A 22,399-nucleotide genomic window follows, 5' to 3' on the forward strand; every position below is an offset into this window, starting at 1 on the left:
CAAAGAACCCATAGTATGGTGAATTCTCGCCTTCCCTGACAAAATGACCATTCATCGATAGGGAGTACGGAGCCATTGGGAGTACCCCTCCAGTGCGGCGGATTTTGTCTCTTAATTTCAACATTTCTTCCATGGCTTCTTCCTCTTCCTCAGTAGGTACATATTCGAGACCGAAGGTTCCTTTGTTTGCTTTGATTGGACGCCAGTTAAACGCCTTACTCGAATTACGGCCCAAACTCATACCAGGAAAATAATTCATTTTTCTCATCATCTTGGCAACAACAGGGTTCATGGCATATGGCAAACACGGTTCCTCACGGGAGGCCTCTTCGTATGAAATAGTGCAACCTCGAACGCAAAACCATCCAGACTGTATTCTTTTGCTTTTGCCACAGGGAGAATCAGAATTTCTCCTATTATCTGCCCTATCTCTGGCTCTTCGTCACCTCTGACAGTGATCAGCTTTCCATCTTTGATGAATTTTAGTTTCTGATGGAGGGTTGAAGCAACGACGCCTTCCTTATATAGCTAGGGACGTCCCAGAAGCATATTAAATGTGGCCTTGATATCAATAACTTGAAACTCAACTTTGAATTCTTCACCGCCTAAAATAACCTGTCATAACCGAGTCTGTCGTGGAGCATCTTCAACCGTTGGATCTAGCGCATCGTCAATTGGTTATATCTAATCATCATGGCCGGAGGTAACGATCTTTCTGCTTAAGGTTAATTAAATTTCTAACAGTTGGTATAAGAGCATACCTCTGATCCATAATGGTCGATCGTAGCGTGATGCTTTGATCGAATAATTAGTATGTTGTTTTCAATTTTATTTGGGATTTATAGTATGCTTTTGGTTGGATCTTGATCTTCAATTCACTACAAGTACTCGATGTATCTGTGGGACCCGATCCCGTGAGAGGGGGCCCGACCCGTCTCCCCCTCTTGGTCTCTCGTACCCACGCGAATGGCGTGTACTTTTTATTATTGATTTAATTCATCTTTTCAGTGAACTTGGGATCACTCAAAATTTCACGCAAAAGAGAATGACCAGATTCACCACCTAGGTAAGAGACCTATGACCCATAAGTGACACTGCAATGATCTGCGGTCCCAGAAGTCTAGATTCGTTACCTGATTATTAGAATGGAAGGTATGGGGAATTACCACCACATGCACCATTCTTACCCCGTAATCCGGTCTTCAATTCTAAAAGTTAACTCTCTTGAATTTCTTTTAAATGGCTCATTTAAACTCTTTTGATGTGCGAACTATGTGACATGCATCCTAAAATCTAATTTCAATGTAATTCCTAAATGTGTATCTTGATTTTTTTAATTTGTTGAGATTCAATCTATATGAAAGTTCTCCTAAAATTTTAATTTGGAAAAAAATCATAAGTGATTTAATCAATTTAATTTAAGGTTTTAAATGAGCAGAAATAAAAAAAACTACCCTAAAAACCCCACTGATTGTGTGTGGGGCCAACTTGTGCTCGGTATGCCATTCAAAGCATCCAAAGCTGCCTACGTATCCAAGCCTCACTGGAATCAGAGTCGATCGTAGTTCGGTGCCTGAACTAAGCTGCATGCCTAAGACATCTAGGACACCGATCTAGACTGAATTGACTATTTCAACAGTTTAAGAGAGATTATTTAGTTCAAGTTGAATAGATTTTATTATCCTAGGACTTCATCTAATATGTTATATGGTCCTATCTAAGTGAAAAACGTTCCCTAAACTAATGCAGGTGAACCTACATCCTAGGTTAACTAGGCCTGTCCTATAAGGAGATGGGTTAACTAGTGTAACTAGATCTATAGCACAGTTGCTATCCATAGCAAACGACCGTGATGAGGCTGGACTGCTAACTCTAGGACACCCTAAAACCTAGAACACGACGTGACATAAGTGTTTCTAATCAGCTTTAAGGGTTCCTACAAGATGATACTGTTATCCAACGGTTCCAAAAGCATGAATCAAATAAACTTAATTTGTTAAGTTGCTAATTTTTTAGTTTTTAAAGGGGGTTTTTAATATCTTAAAATTTAAGGGAAACCTAAGGCTCTAAGGGCTGACATATTCTTATGCATAGGTTGCCTTCATGGAAGGGAATCGTGCTTTCCACTCTTATACAATTTAGCATATAAATTATAACACCTTGTTGCCTCGCATGTTCTCAGGATTTCCATGGACAGAAGACCTCGGAGCCAACAACATGCTATAATTTTGATGGCCAGACTATACAAGATTGATGCAATTAATAAAGGATTATGAATTCAATCTTTGCACTTAGAATAACCTAACACTCTAAATTCCAAAGGAAACTACTAACATCTATGGATTCTGTTTAAATGGTTCAAGAATTACATTCTTACTGAAAAGTTTAGATGTTTCAGAAATTTTCATGGTTTTTTTGAATTAAAATCAATTTTTAAAGGATTTTATCAATTTGAGGCCAGATTAGTGATTTACAAAGCAACACATAGCAAATCTATTCCAATTAAGTTCAAATTTTTACAGTAACATGAGGATCATAAAATAAGCTTACTGTAAAAAATTTATTAATTTTAATTATGATTTACTATTAATTATTCAGTTGTAATAGCTTGAGTTCAGGTTGTTGATTACAAAGAAACATATAACAATAGGATTCTAATCAAGTTCAAATGTTTACAGAACCTTACTCATAACCAGAGAAGGTTACTGTAAAACTTTCATGAATTACGAAGGTGATTTACTATCATAATCCGATTTTATTAGATTTATTCCAAATTGTATGATAATACAAAACAACCCATAGCAAACAAATTCCAAATTAATCCAACATTTTATGGTATCAAGATAATCATGATATAGACTACTGTAAAAATTTCATGAATTTGTATTTTGATTTGATATCAAATAAAAAGTCACACAAAATCTGGATATTTTGGAAGAATCAATCAAAAATGCATACTAAATGACATCCTAAAATCAAAGAAAAATTAGAGTAGATGTAATATAAATCATGATATTTATATTCAAAATTTCAGAACTTGAAAATCAAAATTTCTCCAAGAAACTCAATTTTTAAAGAAAAGTTCACTTGTTTCAAAGAAAATCAAAACCCGCTTTATTAAAAAAAATCAAAAACCATATTAAATCTTTATAAAAATTCATAAAAAATTTCTAAGACATACCAGTAATATATATTACTGGTTTGTAGAGAAATTTTTTGGAATTAATGATTTTATCATAAGAAATAATTATGGCACGTAAAACGAAAAGCTCGGCTGGAAAACAATGAATAAAATAAACTTTTCAAAATTTTCTTTCATAAAAAATTCTATTTATATATAAACCTAATATCTAGAAAGTTTCATGAGTTTTTAAATTTTTTTGATATTTATTAAAAATAGCCCAAATTTAAAATAATTTAAAATCAGATTAAAGATATTCTAAAAAATCCAAAAAAAATTAAGTAATCTGAAAATCTAAATATTGGTTTACGAATACATTCCTATCGAATTTGGATTTTATTTGAACCATTTTTTATTTTATTCTTCGAGAAATAACCATTTTCTGGGTTATTTTTCAAAAAATAAAATGGAAAATAAATCGATCAAACCATGGTCAGAAATTATACTTTCTAGTAGTTCTTAATTTTATATTAAATCAGAAAATATTAGGTTCTGAAAAACACAACGATTTGGAGGACTTGCTTTGAAAATCTCATTCAAAACCCGTATTGAAGAAAGATCGAAGAAAATCAATATTTTAATGAAGAAAAATTAATTTTTCAGCAAAAAACTGAAAAATAAAATATCATGACTCATATTTTATCATACTCAAATTTCATCCAAAAACTCAATCGTTTAGATCATAATTAAAAATTAAACCCTAAAACATCCTAAATATGATTTCTAAACAAAAAACTAAAAAAGTGAAAGAACGCCTACCGTTGATCACGAATCCTTATCTCTAGGGCTGATATTTCGAGATATACGCTTTGTCTAGCCCTTATAATTGCTAAAGAAAGCCAGAAGAATGATCCAATAATCCGTAATATGTCATGTGTTGAAGAAGAAGAAGAAGGAATTCAAGTACACTTTGTGTAGAATACTTGGGAGAGATGAACTAAACACACTCAAATGAGGGGATGAATTTTCTTGGGGAGTGAGGAGAGAGGGACGAATTTCTAAGAGCCGCCCAAGGGTTGATGTGTGGTTGCTTTTATAGAAAAAGTTAGGGTTAAGAGAGGATTAGTAGTTTCCAATGTGGGAACTCCTTTCTTTAGCTTGTTTCCAATTTTCCTCTCTTGCTTTCTTTCTTGTTTTCAAATTTGATTTGATTCTAATTAGGATTACTTGGAAAGCAAAGCATGCCATTTTGCATAGGGGAGATCTTTCAGGACTCTTCTAAAAATTCTCACACAATGGAAATAACATATATATGAAAGATTCCCGTCCAAAAAGGACTGCCCAACGTTTGAGCTCGTTTTCGACCTATTTAGGGGCAGAATCAGGAAAAATCATAATTAGAAAGTTGTAGATCTTTTCGAGATGTTCGGAACAAGAATAAACAAAAATTCTTTAAACAAGGAGGTAAAAAGTTATGGCCGTTTTAGTAACCTGATCATACTAGCCCTTTCTAATTATAACTCTTCCTTTCTTTATTAGTTTTTTCAAAACAAATATGATGTCACCAACCACCTCATCCCATGTTGGACGTTTTTGCATGTGGCCTCCCCCTAGAGACTTTTAGGATTGCGAATCAACTTCAAAATTCCTAAAATGAGGTGATATGCAAGAATACCTAATGAAAATGACAGACACAAACCAAACAAACCTTTTGCTTTTTAAAGCGTAGAAAAATGGGGGTGTCTACAGTATCAAGAGCCGAGAAATTCCATCCCATATCAACAGATCAGTGATAAACATCTTCAATTTTCTGGATCTATGATTTGGGGTTGATAAATACTTTAAATTCCAGAAAAGATTGGAAATACCTAAAGGAAAAATAATATTGAAAGGGGTTTCAAAAGAATATGGGGTTTTAGTTGCCGTTTGGGCCATCTTCATGTCGCTTATTTGGAATCATGACCGTCGCCTTTTCTTCATTAGGAGATGGCATGTTGAGGCGACAAGATTCAGGTCGGTGGTGGTCGGCGCCTTAGCCACGAAGTCCAACCCCATGGGAAACGTATAACGAACCAATACATTCTTCGTTCATACTGTTGAGAAAGAAGAAGGACATGGTCGTCCTTTCTTTATTCCCTTTGGTATTCTTAGGGTTTAAAAAATAATAATAAAAGGAAGGAAATTTGACACAGGGGGGACAAATAAATCACATAATATCACAGGGGTCAAGTGTTTGTTGAAAATTACAGAAAGGGGTCAAAACCCAGATAAAGAGGGCAGGCATGACGAAAATGCCCCTCTGCCATATAAACAGAAGCAAACAACTGATTTGACTTGAAAATCTATTTTTTCCTCTTCCCTCTTCCCTCTTCTCTCTTCGTTCTTCCCTGTTTTGTTTCATCCTCTCCTCCGGCGACGTCATTTTTGTCGGTGATCTCGACGGTGAGCGCGAACGTGTGGCATATACACGGTTAGGGTTCAAAAAATGTTAGTTATTTCCTCTCTCTCCCTCTCCTAATTGCCATGCCATGTTTTTTTTTCTTTTGTTGACCTATGTAACCATGAACTTTTTGATGGGTAATCTTTGATTTGTAACCATTTTTCTGCTATTTTGTGCTTGGATTTGTGATAAGATTTCAATGGTTGAAATATAGATTTTTTGAACTGTGATGAGTGTCGGATTGAATCAATTGAAGTGACTAAAGTTTTCAACACTGCTGCGTGTTTAGTGTTTGATGAAAGTTGTGACTTAGCAATATCTTATCTTCCACAAAATTTAGACAATAAAACATGTCACCAAGTTTCCTTCTTGTTCTTTTTCATGATTTGTATTCGGTGTGAACAGAATTTTGTCCAAGAGCTATTAATCTTACCTTAGAAAGTAGTTGTTATCACTAAACATAAATCTTACTTTGGAAACATTCTTTAACAGGAGAACATTCAACTATACTATGAGGGAAACCACTCTTTAGGCCACATTAGGTATGAAAACAAAACAACCATTAAAAAAAAGGTGTAAAAGGGGAACATTCAACTATGCTACGAGGGCAACCACTCTTTGGGCCACATTAGGTATCAAAACAAAACAACCATTCAAGAAAAAAAGGTATCAAAACAGGTTCATATGTCTTCTACTTCTTCATCTCAAGTGCAAACATCGTCCGAATGACATCAATCTCTAATTAGTTGCATTTATGCTTTTGAACTTTCCATGAATAAAAGCTTTCTTAAGATCCATTTATTTTGAGCATCAAATTCTTCAAACTAACAAACAAAGATTAACATTAAAGAAATTGATGCTTTAACAATAGGGGTTGAGTGCATATTTAGAAAAAAAATAAACCATTTGTGGCAAACACACCGTTCTTACAGTTGGGGTACATGTTTCCAGATGGCATTCTTATACAATCACATATCTTTGTCCGTTGCCTTCACCCCCTTGTTATCTTTCAAATTATTTTCTTTACTATCTGAAAGAAATAATTTCCAAAGATCTTATTTAAAACAATTCTGCCAGTGTGATATGATAAGGCGCAAAGGGTGGTTGTGCTCCATAAGATATTGCTATTATTAGTAATTCAAAACTCATGCTATCCCATTTAGCTTTGGTGTTAAATGTGAAAGTGCCTGCGAAAACAAGACAAACATGAGTTTGATGAGTGTAAGGATTGAATTTTTCATGTTGTGATTTGTTAGTGACATCCGAGATTCGGTCCCTGTTTTTTTTTTTTTTTAATATCCTCTCTATTGAGCATTGGCTAAAACAAATGGCCATGATTTGATCTTGCAACTCATATTAGAAGTCTCATGTGGCGATTTGAAAAGAGGAAAAGAGCAGATTCAATGTGTAGGAGAAACATCACGATTTGAAGTCTGACGGTAATTCAAGTCATTTGAGATTCAGGAAGCCAAGTCTGTGGTTCGCTTCTGTCAAAATAGGCAAAGAAAATATCCAAGTGGCTCGTGGCAATGCTCCAATTGGATGAAGAATTTATTGTTGAGAGCTTAATTTTTTAGAACTCCAATTTCAGCCCCTTTGATTTCTGCACTCCATCATCAGTTGCACCTGCAATTCTATTGCCTAGAGCAATTCGAGATCTTTCTCATTCAATATCAGGCTTTCATTATACTACAGTTATCACCTCTATTGGCTTTGATACAAACCTTTTAGCCCTCTAACAATGATCGGGTCTTATTTAGCTCCAATTTCATCAAACTTTAAAACCCCACTCTCTCTCTCTCTCTCTCTCTCTCTCTCTCTCTCTCTCTCTCTCTCTCTCTCTCTCTCTCCGTTCGTTAAACATTGCCTATTTTTAGAACCTGTTAGAGGAGGATGAAGGAGCTGCATTAGCAGATTTTAGAGAATAAAAAAGGAAACAGATTTACAGCCATCATTCCCACCATTTTGTCCGAGCTTAAACCAGGCAAGAAAAAGCAAATAGGGAAAGAGGAGTAAGCAGCCTACCTCTGTTTATGCACAAGATAAACCCATGAATCAGCTCCTGTTTTGCACAAGTTTCGATCTAGGATTCCCATTTATGTAGTTGAAAACCCCTGAGTTTGATGGGCCCTCCATGGTGACTTATTCTACCCCATTTTAGGGCCCATAATTCCTTCTCTAATACCATGCACAGCTCCCCTCTATTGCCCTTGAGAAGCCCCCCTTAGGTACTAGTTACCCCATTTATGTACCTGAAAACCCCTGAGTTTGAACTTGAGGACCATCTTCTAGATTTGATGGGCCCTCTAAGGATACTTCTTCTACCCCATTTGAGGGCCCATAATCCCTTCTCTAATACCATGCACAACTCCCCTCTATTGCCCTTGAGAAGCCCCCCTTAGGTACTAGTAACCCCATTTATGTACCTGAAAACCCATGGCTTTGAACTTGAGGACCATCTTCTGGATTTGACGTGCCCTCCAAGGGTACTTCTTCTACCCCATTTGAGGGCCCATAATCCCTTCTGTAATACCATTCACAGCTCCCCTCTATTACCCTTGAGAAGCCCCCCTTAGGTACCAGTTACCCCATTTATGTAGTTGAAAACCCCTGAGTTTGAAATTGAGAACCATCTTCTGGATTTCATGGGCCCTCCAAGGGTACTTGTTTTACCCAATTTGAGGGCCCATAATCCCTTCTGTAATACCATGCACAGCTTCCCTCTATTTCCCATGAGAAGCCCTCCTTAGGTACTAGTAACCCCATTTTTGTACCAGAGAACCCATGACTTTGAACTTGAGGACCATCTTCTGGATTTGATGGACCCTCTAAGGGTACTTCTTCTATCCCATTTTAGGGCCCATAATCCCTTCTCTAATACCATGCACATCTCCCCTCTATTGCCCTTGAGAAGCCCCCCTAAGGTACCAGTTACCCCATTTATGTAGCTGAAAACCCCTAAGTTTGAACTTGAGGACCATCTTCTGGATTTGATGGGCCCTCCAAGGGTACTTCTTTTAGCCCATTTGAGGGCCCATAATCCCTTCTGTAATACCATGTACAGCTCCCCTCTATTGCCCATGAGAAGCCCCCCGTAGGTACTAGTAACCCCATTTATGAAGCTGAAAACCCCTGAGTTTGAATTTGATGACCATCTTCTGGATTTGATGGGCCCTCCAAGGGTACTTCTTTTACCCCATTTGAGGGTCCATAATCCCTTCTGTAATACCATGCACAGCTCCCCTCTATTGCCCATGAGAAGCCCCCCTTAGGTACTAGTAACCCCATTTTTGTACCTGAAAACCCTTGACTTTGAACTTGAGGACCATCTTCTGGATTTGATGGACCCTCCAAGGGTACTTTTTCTATCCCATTTCAGGGCCTATAATCTCTTCTCTAATACCATGCACAGCTCCCCTCTATTGCCCATGAGAAGCCCCCCTAAGGTACCAGTTACCCCATTTATATAGCTGAAAACCCCTGAGTTTGAACTTGAGGACCATCTTCTGGATTTGATGGGCCCTCCAAGGGTACTTCTTTTACCCCATTTGAGGGCCCATAATCCCTTCTGTAATACCATGCACAGCTCCCCTCTATTGCCCATGAGAAGCCCCCCTTAGGTACTAGTAACCTCATTTTTGTACCTGAAAACCCATGACTTTGAACTTGAGGACCATCTTCTGGATTTGATGGGCCCTCCAAGGGTACTTCTTTTACCCCATTTGAGGGCCCATAATCCCTTCTGTAATACCATGCACAGCTCCCCTCTATTGCCCTTAAGAAGCCCCCCTTAGGTACTAGTAACCCCATTTTTGTACCTGAGAACCCATGACTTCGAACTTGAGGACCATCTTCTGAATTTGATGGACCCTCCAAGGGTACTTCTTCTACCCCATTTGAGGGCCCATAATCCCTTCTGTAATATCATCCACAGCTCCCCTCTATTTCCCATGAGAAGCCCCCTTAGGTACTAGTAACCCCATTTATGGAGCTGAAAACCCCTGAGTTTGAATTTGAGGACCATCTTCTGGATTTGATGGGCCCTCCAAGGGTACTTTTTTTACGCCATTTGAGGGCCCATAATCCCTTCTGTAATACCATGCATAGCTCCCCTCTATTGCCCATGAGAAGCCCCCCTTATGTACCAGTAACCCCATTTTTGTACCTGAAAACCCATGACTTTGAACTTGAGGACCATCTTCTGGATTTGATGGGCCCTCCAAGGGTACTTATTTTACCCCATTTGAGGGCCTATAATCCCTTCTGTAATACCATGCACAGCTCCCCTCTATTGCCCATGAGAAGCCCCCCTAAGGTACCAGTTACCCCATTTATGTAGCTGAAAACTCCTAAGTTTGAACTTGAGGACCATCTTCTCGGATTTGATGGGTCCTCCAAGGGTACTTCTTTTACCCCATTTGAGGGCCCATAATCCCTTCTATAATACCATTCACCGCTCCCCTCTAATGGCCTTGAGAAGCCCCCTTTACGTAGTGGTTCTTATGATATCTTGTCGCCCTTTGCAGGTCTTCGTAAACTGGCACACGCAATGCTTTCTCTACTGTTACACTATGATGGCATACTGAATGATGAAGTTAATTGGGAATATGTTGGTGGGAGTAAGAAATTCTTATTGGTAAGTCCCCGAATAAATCTTACAGAATTGGAGGCTCTAATCCACAGACGAATTGGGAGTATTAGAGGACGGGTGTCACTATCAATCAAATATGAAGCAGGTTGTTGTTGATCCATATATAAGCACTCTAATCGACCTCGATAGCGATGATATTTTGTCAGACTTATGGATGTGTTTTATTAGGAAATCATGTTTGTTGAATTTGTGTTTATCGATATGTATCTTGTTGGATTCCCCGCATCAGAAACTCATTTATTTAAGCTCCTTTTCATCCTCAGTTTCTATATTAGTTTCATTTCATAAATGAGGCATGCATAACCTAATTGATTATGTTCTTTCCCATTGATTGAGACTGGGTTACAACTGTGTTGGTTAGTTCTGGAAATGTGTAGGTGGTTTGCATGCAGCTTTTACTATTCCTCTTTTCTACTCTAGTTCTAGATATTCTTTCTTCCAGTCTTCATTCTGTTCTTCCAAGTAGTATTTTCTGGTGTCATTTAATTAAGAAAATATTATATCCTTGCCAGATCTAACATGTTAAACTAATTTCTGATAGATTTCGTCTTTAAACTAGATTTGGTACTGTGACCTGTATACTTGAAATGCAATGTTCACTTATGTGCAATTATTTGCATGCTTTAGTTTGGTATTAAATATACTCTAAATAAAAATGTTACCATCTTCTTGTCATGTTTAAGTCTTAACCATATCATATACTCCTTTTGCAAACAAGTTCTCAATCAGGAAGCTCATATTTTCTTCTTTCAGAACCAGAGTTGTCTGGTTCACCTCCTCAACGTGTGCCTCCCAAGGTTTTGGTTAAGCCGGCCTCTACTTATTCGCCTTGAGAAGCCCCCTTTACGTAGTGGTTCTTATGATATCTTGTCGGCCCTTTGCAGGTCTTCGTAAACTGGCACGCACAATGCTTTCTCTACTGTTACACTATGATGGCATACTGAATGATGAAGTTAATTGGGAATATGTTGGTGGGAGTAAGAAATTCTTATTGGTAAGTCCCCGAATGAATCTTAAAGAATTGGAGGCTCTAATCTACAGTCGAATTGGGAGTATTGGAGGACGGGTGTCACTATCCATCAAATGTCGATATGTTGATCCATATATAAGCATTCTAATCGACGTCGATAGCGATGATATCTTCCAAACGTTGGTTAGGGTGCTTGAGAACGATACTTTCAACTCTGTGATGTTATACATAATAAAAATTGACAATGGCCTAAATTCATCGTATTCTTCTATTCTGCCCCCAAACAATGTCATACCTTCTCCTTCCTTTTCACCGCGAAATCCCTCTCATAACCTGGCCATACCTTCGAATTCTGTACCACCGATTCCCTCTCAAAATCCCTCTCATAATGCATGCATACCTCCTACTTCCGTTCCACCGATTCCACACCTAAGATATCCACCGGAACGAGTAACTGTCACTCCCGACTCTCGTTTTGAAGTAGACTTACAAAGTGATTATGAAACAGAATTGGGTAATACAAGCATAGGAGGTGACTCGGCACAATTTAGTTCAAGGTATGTCTTGTAGAATTTTATTTATATTCAAGTACTCAATCTACTATCCTTATTTTATATTGTTGAACTGTGTAGGGTTCGAGTTGACCTAAATGAAAACTTCTCGGACAATATGTATAGGAACCATATCTCCGAAGATATCATTGTCCCCGGGAACGATGCAGATGTGCTGTTGGAGCATATTAATGTTTTCAAGGATGATTTTCATGTCTTCAGTTGTGATTTGGAAGAATTTAGAACTAAAGATGACAATGATGATGATCCTACAGAGGATGATGATGAGGATGATGACGAGGCTGAGGCTGAGGTTCAGGATGAGCAGGGTGATGAGGCCCCCCATGATCCTGAAAATTATAATGGAAATCAAAATCACGAAGAAGATTCTGGTGAAAACCTTAGGCCAACAGAAGTGGCTCCCCCTACCGGCAATGGTCGGCCATTTCTACTTGCTGGCACAAGTCGACCAATCGAAGTAGACGACATGTATGTTGGGGCTGATGAGGTAGATGCAGATAATCTTCAGTTCGATGAGTTAACTGTTGGGGCTATGTATCCAAATATGAAGCAGTTCAAGAAGGTCATTAAGGAGTATGCAATTCGGCAAGGATTCGTGTTCAAGAAGTCACGGTCAACTCCCAAGAAGTATGCCGTTGTATGCAAGGAACCAGGTTGCAAGTGGCGTATATCAGGCATTAACCGTATGACTTATGTGTTAGTGAAGAAGTTTGTCAGAGACCATACGTGTACATCTCACTTAAAGGGCAATGATAATCATCTAGCTACATCACCATGGGTTGCCGAGACATGCTTACCCCTATTTGATCATCCAAAAGATGTCGGGACAAGGATCATAAGACAGTACATCAAGTCGCATTGGGGTATAACCATGACCTACCGAAGAGCACACCTTGTGATGAACATCATCCTTGAAATAAAGTGTGGAAATGTGGAGGACTCGTACTGCTTGCTGCCTGCATTGATAATTGAGATGATGAGAACAAACCCGGGCACCTACATGCATGTTTTTCGAGCGAGAGATCTACGTCCAGGGGGAGATGATAAATTTGCTCGCTTATTCTGGGCATTTGGTCCCAGCATACGTTCTTTCCAGCAACACTCAGATCGATAGTTTTGGTCGATGGGACGCATCTACGTGGAAAGTATCTTGGAATCTTACTGATCGCAGTTGAGGTAGACGGGAACAACGGATTAGTTCCATTAGCTTTTGGAGTTGTCGAGACTGAGAATGAAGATAGCTGGTGCTGGTTCCTCTATTTGGTGAAGCGGCACGTATTGCCGGAGGGGATAGGCGCATTCACCCTATGCTCCGATCGACAAAAGGGGTTGATGCAAGCAGTGCCTAAAGTAATGCCTATTGCAAACCATAGCTACTGCATGCGTCACCTCGCCGCCAATTTGTAGACCGACTTCAAAGACCCTTCACTTAAGAAATTGTTCTGGAGAGATGCTAGGGCTTTGAGAGAGAGTGTTTTCATAGACACAATGAAAAAAATTAAGGCGATGAGTGAAAATGCACACAACTGGATAGCCGCTATTCCCAAGGAAAACTGGGCAAGTTTCTACTTCAAGGGGGATAGATATGATGTGTTGACCACCAATAGATCGGAGTATTACAATGTAGTGCTGAAGGATGCCAGAAAATTGTCGATTGCAGCTGCGGTGGAGCTGACTCGTTTTAAGAGCTCCGAATACATACAGAAACGTCAAGCGATGTGGGAAACAAAGTGCACACATTATGCAGAAAAACATTTGGGTCTGGCCAGGGAACAAGGTCGTGGATATGATGCTTATCGAGTAGGTGTGCACGAATTTGAAGTAAGGTCCCGTGATCATCATGATGTCGTAGACTTGCTGCTGCAAACCTATACATGTCGTGAGTTCCAAACGCTTGGGCTGCCGTGCGGACATGCCATGGCAACCATTGCCATCACGGATTTTGATGAGTACGATTATTGCCAGAAATGGTTTCGTATAGAGATGTATCGGGAAACGTACTCTGAGGTGCTCCACCCTACAGTAGATCGCAGTCAATGGGAAGTGCCTCCAGAACCTCTCAACACTGTATTACCTCCAATTGCGAAAAGACCACATGGACGGCCGCGTACGAGAAGATCTGACCGCGAATTGCAGAGTGGAGTGCATCGTAAATGCACGATCTGTGGAAAACTTGGCCACAACAAAAGGACTTGCAGAGAACCTCCCATGGAGAGACAACTGCCTGATGAAACTGCCATTGGACCCTCTGCCCCCGTTTTCAATAGGTACGTGATACGTAATTTATGGAGGTCAATAAGTAGTATCAAACTTCCCCGATTCCATACTTATTCGGTGTGGTGGTGGTGTTTGTAGGTCGAGTGTACCTTATGCAGCTCCTTTTTTCACGTAATTACTCCGCGGACAATGCATTGGAGGCTCCACTCGGATGAAGGAGGACAAGTGGATTAATTGAAAGTGTGCACAGTAATTAGTTCCTGTATTTAATTTTTTGCTACGGGAAATCCTTTTTTGGTATACTGTAATTAGTGGTGTGCATATATTTATCTTTTTTGTGTACTGAATTCAAAAAATGTACTCGAATCCTAGTTTATATTGGGTTTGAGTCTATTTGGCAGGGAAGAATCCTAAAACAAAATATTCGATGTCTTCAAACAGAGTAAATTCCCCGAAGAGAAAGATCAGAACAGTACATGAAGAGTAGATGAAAGTCAATTCCTGCATTCTGACTCCATGCTTCAATTTGTTTTTAGTTCTGCTACATGAAATTAGGTCACAAAATTCTGAACTTATGAAGTAACTGTCATCAGAGCTTCGAAAGTTCATGTAAAAAGTAGGGGGACATTGTAATTGTTGAGAGCCCAAAAGTCATTATTCAACTCAAATTGACATTTAATTCTATGTCCAATAATCAGCTCTCGACTCCTAATAGGTTATCAAAATCCAAAACAAATAGGGTGGGTGACAGATTGAGCGTCTAATCCAATTGCATTTTCAGCGCTAGTCAGGTGTAAACAGTGCACACAAACTCATTCAGTTTATGATCATCCACATAACATTTTCTCATGACAAAAATGCCTTCCTTTTTTATATAAAATGACAAGAGTATCCTTAATAGAGTTTTCAATATTATTATCTGACTTGGTGATTCTATTGCCAGACGCCGGGGATAAATATCACAACAGAGTATATACTCGGGTATTTATACCCAGGATACCCCGTCGCTAACATATGCTTCAAGGTTTATGGGTATATCAGTATGTCACAGGCTATCACATTTCTGCAACACTTCAAGCTTGGTCATCACATGAAGATTCCTCCAAGAACAATGTTCATGGCTCAGGTTTGTGTCTCTCCTCTTCCACCTTTCCTCTTTACCCAATTGAACAAATTAATAACCAAATTTGTCATCCTAACAATATCTTTTTCCTTCTAAATAATGACAATGAAGATGAATAGAATGAAATTTTCAGGTGGTGGGTACCCTCATAGCAGCACTGGTGTACTTGGGAACTGCATGGTGGCTCTTGGAGACTATCCCAGACATTTGTGATACTGAATTATTGTCCTCAAACAGTCCATGGACTTGCCCAGGTGACCATGTATTCTACAATGCCTCCGTCATCTGGGGTTTGATAGGGCCTCGCAGAATCTTCGGAGATCTCGGCACATACTCCGCCATAAACTGGTTCTTCCTCGGCGGTGCAATTGCTCCTCTCCTTGTGTGGCTTGCCCACAAGGCCTACCCTCACCAGAAATGGATCCCTCTCATCAACATGCCTATCCTTATAGGTGCCACATGAAATATGCCGCCGGCCACAGCTGTTAACTAGACTAGCTAGGTCATTCTTGGATTCCTTTCGGGCTTCGTTGTGTATCAGTACCGGCGAGACTGGTGGCAGAGGCATAATTATGTGCTTTCTGGTGCGCTCGATGCCGGTCTGGCCTTCATGGGAGTGTTGTTGTATCTGTGTTTGGGATTGGAGAATATTAGCCTCAACTAGTGGGGAAATGACTTGGATGGGTGCCCCTTGGCTTCTTGTCCTACTGCGAAAGGCATCGTAGTTGAAGGCTGCCCAGTTTTCTGAAGGTGGAATGAGTTCTCATAGTTGAAGGCTGCCCAGTTTTCTGAAGCTGGAATGAGTTCTACCTTGCAAGCATTGTTGAAATAAGTTTTTTCCTGCTGCTAAGAAAATAGATCAACAACTGGAAAAGAAATTTGGTTGTATATATATATATATAATCCATTTCAACTGAATCAATTCACTTTCCAGTGTAAATAACTGAAAGAATACCGTTTACTTGAAAATTTTTTGATGAGTTTCAAATGCTCTAAATTTTAATTATGAATTCGATTTCATTTTTCATTTTGGAGAATGGAACAAATAACGAAACAGAACTTTCTGCCAAAAAACTGGACGAATACTGAGATAATGGGCCAAAAAAAGTTCATCATTTTGCAATATTTTTTTTGGGTTTTTCTTTTCTTTGTACCATATTTAGTGACCATTTTTTGTTCGTTTGAAGGGCATTGATGTCCCAAATAAATGGAGCATTAGAATGTATCAAAATCCTTCATTTGTACACCTGTACAAAACCTATTTCTTTCCTAAAATACGAACTGAAATACAAAAAATCAATAATCATAGTGTATTTTTTTTTCGAAACGGCTAAAGCATTAGAATGTTTCATTCAACTAAGCAAACGAAATCCCCACCAAAATGGAATTAATAACAAAGCTCCATATACAAGTGTAAAAAGAATAGAGTTTGAACTCAACTGCCTCCTCTTAGATGAGACTTTCAGCTTTTGTCTGAGCATCCAAAAGCACTTTTACCCTATTAAGGAATCGATCTTATCATGGTTTTCAAAGACTTGGGGGCAATTTGGGGCTCTTTCAGACAAAGTCCTAACATTTTCAGCTACAATAAAAATATAAATACCCGGAAAAGCACAAAAAACAGGGATCTCATTGCCAACTCTGAGGATGAAAATAATAACTAGAGAGAATAACCACAATTAAATACAAATAAATCATATTTCCATCCAATACAAATAAGAATTCCCCCAAAACTTTCAGAACAAACATTTGATGATTTTCAAAGTCCTGTAGCATATTTCGCAATGAACCCAATGCCACAACCACCATCACTTGACAGAACTTGATTTTTAATTAGAAATACATAATTCTCAGTATGCTGAGATACAAAAAAACCCTCCCTCTGTGTTTCTACAGCCTGGTTTCTATCCTATACATATGCGCCCAATAATTACAAATAAATTTACCCCATTTTGCTTACAAATACACACAAAACTTCACTGGAAGGACCATCAACATCCATCCCGTTTACACCATCCATGAGAACTTTACATAATTTACCCGAGGTGGATAAATAAATGTAAACCCGATATGCGAAAGACATAAGTCTATCAAGCTGTGGAGATCTTCTTCATTTTTCACTCATATATCCCCCTTAAGAAAATCGCCACAGTCCCCGATAAGCGGGAAGCGGGAATGTCACACTTGGTGAAAGTGAATGATCCTTTTCATACAAATGCTCGATCGCTTTAAGCACGAACAAACCACAGTCGAACCTGCATAACAACGGTTGTATTAAGCGAATCAAATTCATACCCTAGAAAAAGAAACATTTAAATATACTGACCCATTGGCCTGTTGTGGGAAATTGTCCATCTGAGCATATTGAAAATGGTCTATATCACAACCGCTTTCCTTGAAGTACTCCTTCAACAACGCTACCTGCAAGTGGTTAACATTGAGAGGTTTAGGAAACATAAGTGTTATACGTATAGATTTATAACTAGGAAAACATTGAAGATGCTAAACCACTTACGGTCAATCCTGCTCGTTCCTGGAACTCCATTCCTTTACACGAATTGCATTCGTGGAAGATTTTAGTCACCATATCGACAATGAGAAGAACCCAATGGCTGTCTTCACATAATGGTAATAGTACAATTTTTACTGCTTCGAGCTGGTGGTCTATAAGTCTACCGTGCAGAGCGTCCTTCGCCGTCTTCCACTTTCTACCCTCTGCTCGTCAGTCACTTCGCTCCCCACTGCAGTTAGAGTTCCCTATAAAAAAAAGGAATTCAATGGGATACTACATATATAATCTTATGTAAACTGAAATGTGGGATGATAGAAATTACACTTACATGTGCCACCGAAGGAACGAAGACAATTCCGCCCCTATGATCTGCTAACCCATCCTCGTTGGAGGACTGTACGTGCTTCCCATATATATCCACGATCTTCAAGGAAGAGAAGTAAATGTGAGATGTAGATTATTACCTATGGTAATGTAGAATTTATTGATAAAAAATGACACTTACAGTGCCAGTGAGGTATTCTCTGACATTCCGAAGGTGTTGTAGGTCTTCGGCTAATAGGTGTACATCATCCTTTTCCATGAGAATATCACTGCAAAATTGTATTAAATTGTTAGTTAATAATTTTCGTTTCTGATCACCTTAAATCATGGTCTAATATAATTCACATATACTTGCCTTTTTTCATGCTTTAGACGTCTCTCTATTAGAGCTGTTCTCCTTCCCTTAGGGAATTTCCCGTCATACCCTTTCTTCTTCGGGGGTGGTTTAGGTATGTTGGGGTCCTCCCCCTTTTTCTTCCCTTTCTTCTGCCTCCTCTTTCGAGTCTTTCCTGATAAGTAGGGGCTTTTTCTGGCTCTCTCAGGTTTCCTACTCCTTCCATCCATCTTCACACCCCTTACAATGCTCCCTAATTCGGAATCCACCATCTCATCCCTTGGACCCCTCACTTTCAGCTCAACTTCACCATCAGGGCTACGAGGAATTTGTTCAGTAGATGGTGCTACTTCCTTGCTCACCTCCATTTCGAACAATTGTTGCAAAGGTTTAACGATCACCCCGTGTGTGGTGCAGAATCGTTCTTCATGTGAGTCGGGGTACTGAGACGATACATCTATTAGGGTGGCGGTTGCATCCATGTCACATTCAAGGTCAGGTAAATCCGTCCAATCCTCGCACAGCTGCGAAGATAATCGTGCACCTTGAGATGCATTTTCGCCCTTTGTCTCCTCCTCAACCCCCTCCGTTCTTCCCCCTGTCCCTTCATTTGTTGTCCGCATACGCTCCCATCCTTTTTTCAATTCCTCCTCTCTCTTTCCGACATCTTCCTCTCTTTTTCTTAATGTCTTCCCATGCTGCTCTAATCATCTGCCACTATTTATCCACTACATCTCTCTCTCTCGCCAAAATTTTTATATGCTTCCACTCATCTTCACTACTTCCTTTCTTCAATTCACTTTGTACTCCCAAAACTATCCCCTCGGATTCCAACTGTTCCTCATCGGTTTCCATTGTCTCATCAACATCCTAATGTTTAAACATGACAGTCAATGATCAATTTTAAAATATCAACAAGTAAAATAAAATAACGTAGGCAACATAGTCCTGCTCGACTGCATTACCTCATCCTTTAGGTCCTATGACTTCTCCAACATAGATACTTTCAATGTGACCACCACCTGAATTTTTGGAAAAGATAGTCAGTTAACAAGATAGTAGTATTGATATATACGTTAACAATTTTTTTATATCTCACCTTCGATTTCTTTATCTTCTTCTGCTCGACTAATCGATGTGTCTTTGATTCGTTTGCTTTCCAGTCTCATTTAAGCACACGTGGACGAGCACTTGGTTTGGTGGGAATCCAAAATGTGGTATGCTCGTATAACCATACCTGCATACATATGAAACACCATGTTAATCATACTATAAACAGCGCAGTTAGAATATTAAACGTCATGAGTCCAAATTACCTGAATTACCAACGAGCAGCCACCAAGGTACCTGCCACCCTTACTGACTCTGTCTAGGTAATCTACCAGCCAGTCATACACTGCCATCGCCCGATTATACTTGCCAATCTTTCCTATGTCGTCGATGTAGGGCCAGAACAGCTCGTCAGCTCGATGTGCGCTTTTTGTGGAAAGGACAGACGCAAAAAGATACAGGAGAACATATTTGACGGTCTTCTCTATCGAAGCTTGATTTCATTCTCTAACTATTGCTGTATTCTCATTCTCGATAACCGATGCCTTCACGTTGGCCTCTAGAAATGGCCAGCCAGGCACTTTAGGTTGGGGTTTTGTCCTGTCGAATGAGAGAACCCTCACGACCTCCATTCTCTCTCCACTAAGTGGCAGTCCTAATGCCAATGCAACATCGCTTGGAAGGAAGGGGACATTTATACTCCCTAACGTGAACGTCTTAGTGGTAGGAGTCTACTTATCGTGGATAGCTCTTATCAGAGGCTTGTGCATGATAATGTCCTCAATGCCAAACAGATGTCGAAAATGAGTCTTTTCTATGGCATCAGAATGGACTGGCTGCAACTTTATCCTGTCCATTGCCGATTTGAAAGAAGCTGAAGAACATCGTGCTGGGACGTATGGAGCCTGCAAAATAAATTACATCGCCAAAATATATGTCGTAAATGAAAAAACTTACTATGATTTATACAATTAACAACATACACACTTACATGTGTTCGTCTCTTCTTCACAGCTCCCGTTTTCCTCTCCTCCCCTCTTAAACTCCTTTCCGACCTTCTTGGAGCCTTTCTTACTTTCAGTCTATCACTCTTTCGCATCAACATCTTTCAAGGCTTTGCCATAGCTCCTGACTGGATAAAAATTGTATGGCAATGAACAACCAAATCAAAATCACCAAGATCAATTCATAACCCAAAAACTCAGTTATATTGACCATCATTAAAATTCTGATCCTCATCATCTCTAAAAGAAATTAGCAAGAAAATCAATAAAATCCAAGCCATGGCATAAACTCATATTCCCAATCACTACTATTTTGAAGAAAAGCTAGCAAGAAAACCAACAATTATTACAATTCTCATACTAAGCTGAAAATATGTATCATGTTTGTAACCTCTAAGGTCTGGCTTCTTAGATATCAAGCAAAGCAAACAAGAAACAAAAGAGTTGACCAATAAGTGCAAAGATCAGTGTTCTATATGAATTTTCTCAAAGCACAACAACAAGGACAAACCCCCAAAACAAATTAGGAGGTCTGTACAAATTTTGGTCCACATGGGCATCAGGCGAGTATTAGCTCAGATGACTTTAAAAAAAAAACTCATAGCATCAGACCTTTTGAGAAAGAAAGCAGATTAGCACTAGCAATTGGAATTCAATGACCACCATTGGACCAATAATTTACTAAATGAAATCCAAGATAAAACAAGTGAACCATGACTGCTTCAACAATGAACATGGGTCTCCACATGGTATTAAAGAAGGTATTATGGGTCCTTAAATGGGGTAGAAGAAGTCTCCTTAGAGGGCCCATCAACTGCCCACCATGGTCCTCAAGTTCACACAAAAGGGTTTTCAGCTACCTAGGTGGGGTTACTAGTACCTAAAGAGGGTTTTGAAGGTCAATATAGGGGATCTCTACAATGTATTCAACAAGGTATTATGGGCCCTTAAATGGGGTAGAAGAAGTCCCCATAGAGGGCCCATCAACTACAAACCGTGGTCATGAAGTTCACACGCAAGGGTTCCCAGCTACCTATATTGGCTTACTAGTAGGTAAAGGGGGATTCTGTAGGGAATTACATGGGTCTCCACATGTTATTAAAGAAGGTATTATGGGTCCTTAAATAGGGTAGAAGAAGTCCCCATAGAGGGCCCATCAACTGCCCACCATGGTCCTCAAGTTCACACAAAAGGGTTTTCAGCTACCTAGGTGGGGCTACTAGTACCTAAAGAGGGTTTTGAAGGGCAATATAGGGGAGCTCTACAAGGTATTCAAGAAGGTATTATGGGCCCTTAAATGGGGTAGAAGAAGTCCTCATAGAGGGCCCATCAGCTACAAACTGTGGTCATGAAGTTCACACTCAAGGGTTCCCAGCTACCTAAATTGGGTTACTAGTAGGTAAAGGGGGATTATGTAGGGGATTACATGGGTCTCCACATGGTATTAAAGAAGGTATTATGGGTCCTTAAATGGGGTAGAAGAAGTCCCCATAGAGGGCCCACCAACTGCCCACCATGGTCCTCAAGTTCACACAAAAGGGTTTTCAGCTACCTAGGTGGGGTTACTATTACCTAAAGAGGGTTTTGAAGGGCAATATAGGGGAGCTCTACAAGGTATTGAAGAAATATTATTGGCCCTTAAATGGGGTAGAAGAAGTCTCCATAGAGGGCCCATCAACTACAAACCGTGGTCATGAAGTTCACACTCAAGGATTCCCAGCTACCTATATTGGGTTACTAGTAGGTAAAGGGGAATTCTGTAGGGCATTACATGGGTCTCCACATGGTATTAAAGAAGGTATTATGGGTCCTTAAATGGGGTAGAAGAAGTCCCCATAGAGGGCCCACCAACTGCCCACCATGGTCCTCAAGTTCACACAAAAGGGTTTTCAGCTACCTAGGTGGGGTTACTATTACCTAAAGAGGGTTTTGAAGGGCAATATAGGGGAGCTCTACAAGGTATTGAAGAAATATTATTGGCCCTTAAATGGGGTAGAAGAAGTCCCCATAGAGGGCCCATCAACTACAAACCGTGGTCATGAAGTTCACACTCAAGGATTCCCAGCTACCTATATTGGGTT

General features: G+C 39.5%; 1 pseudogene; it reads left to right on the forward strand.

Moving 5' to 3' along the window:
* The first annotated feature begins 13,260 nt into the window (after positions 1-13,260).
* Positions 13,261-15,926, forward strand: LOC143853980 (oligopeptide transporter 7 pseudogene; annotated as a pseudogene).
* Positions 15,927-22,399: the final 6,473 nt, after the last annotated feature.

This window comes from Tasmannia lanceolata, unplaced genomic scaffold (genome assembly GCF_043159265.1).
Source record: "Tasmannia lanceolata isolate RefF3 unplaced genomic scaffold, GAP_Taslan_0.1 ptg000020l, whole genome shotgun sequence".
Taxonomy (NCBI): domain Eukaryota; kingdom Viridiplantae; phylum Streptophyta; class Magnoliopsida; order Canellales; family Winteraceae; genus Tasmannia; species Tasmannia lanceolata.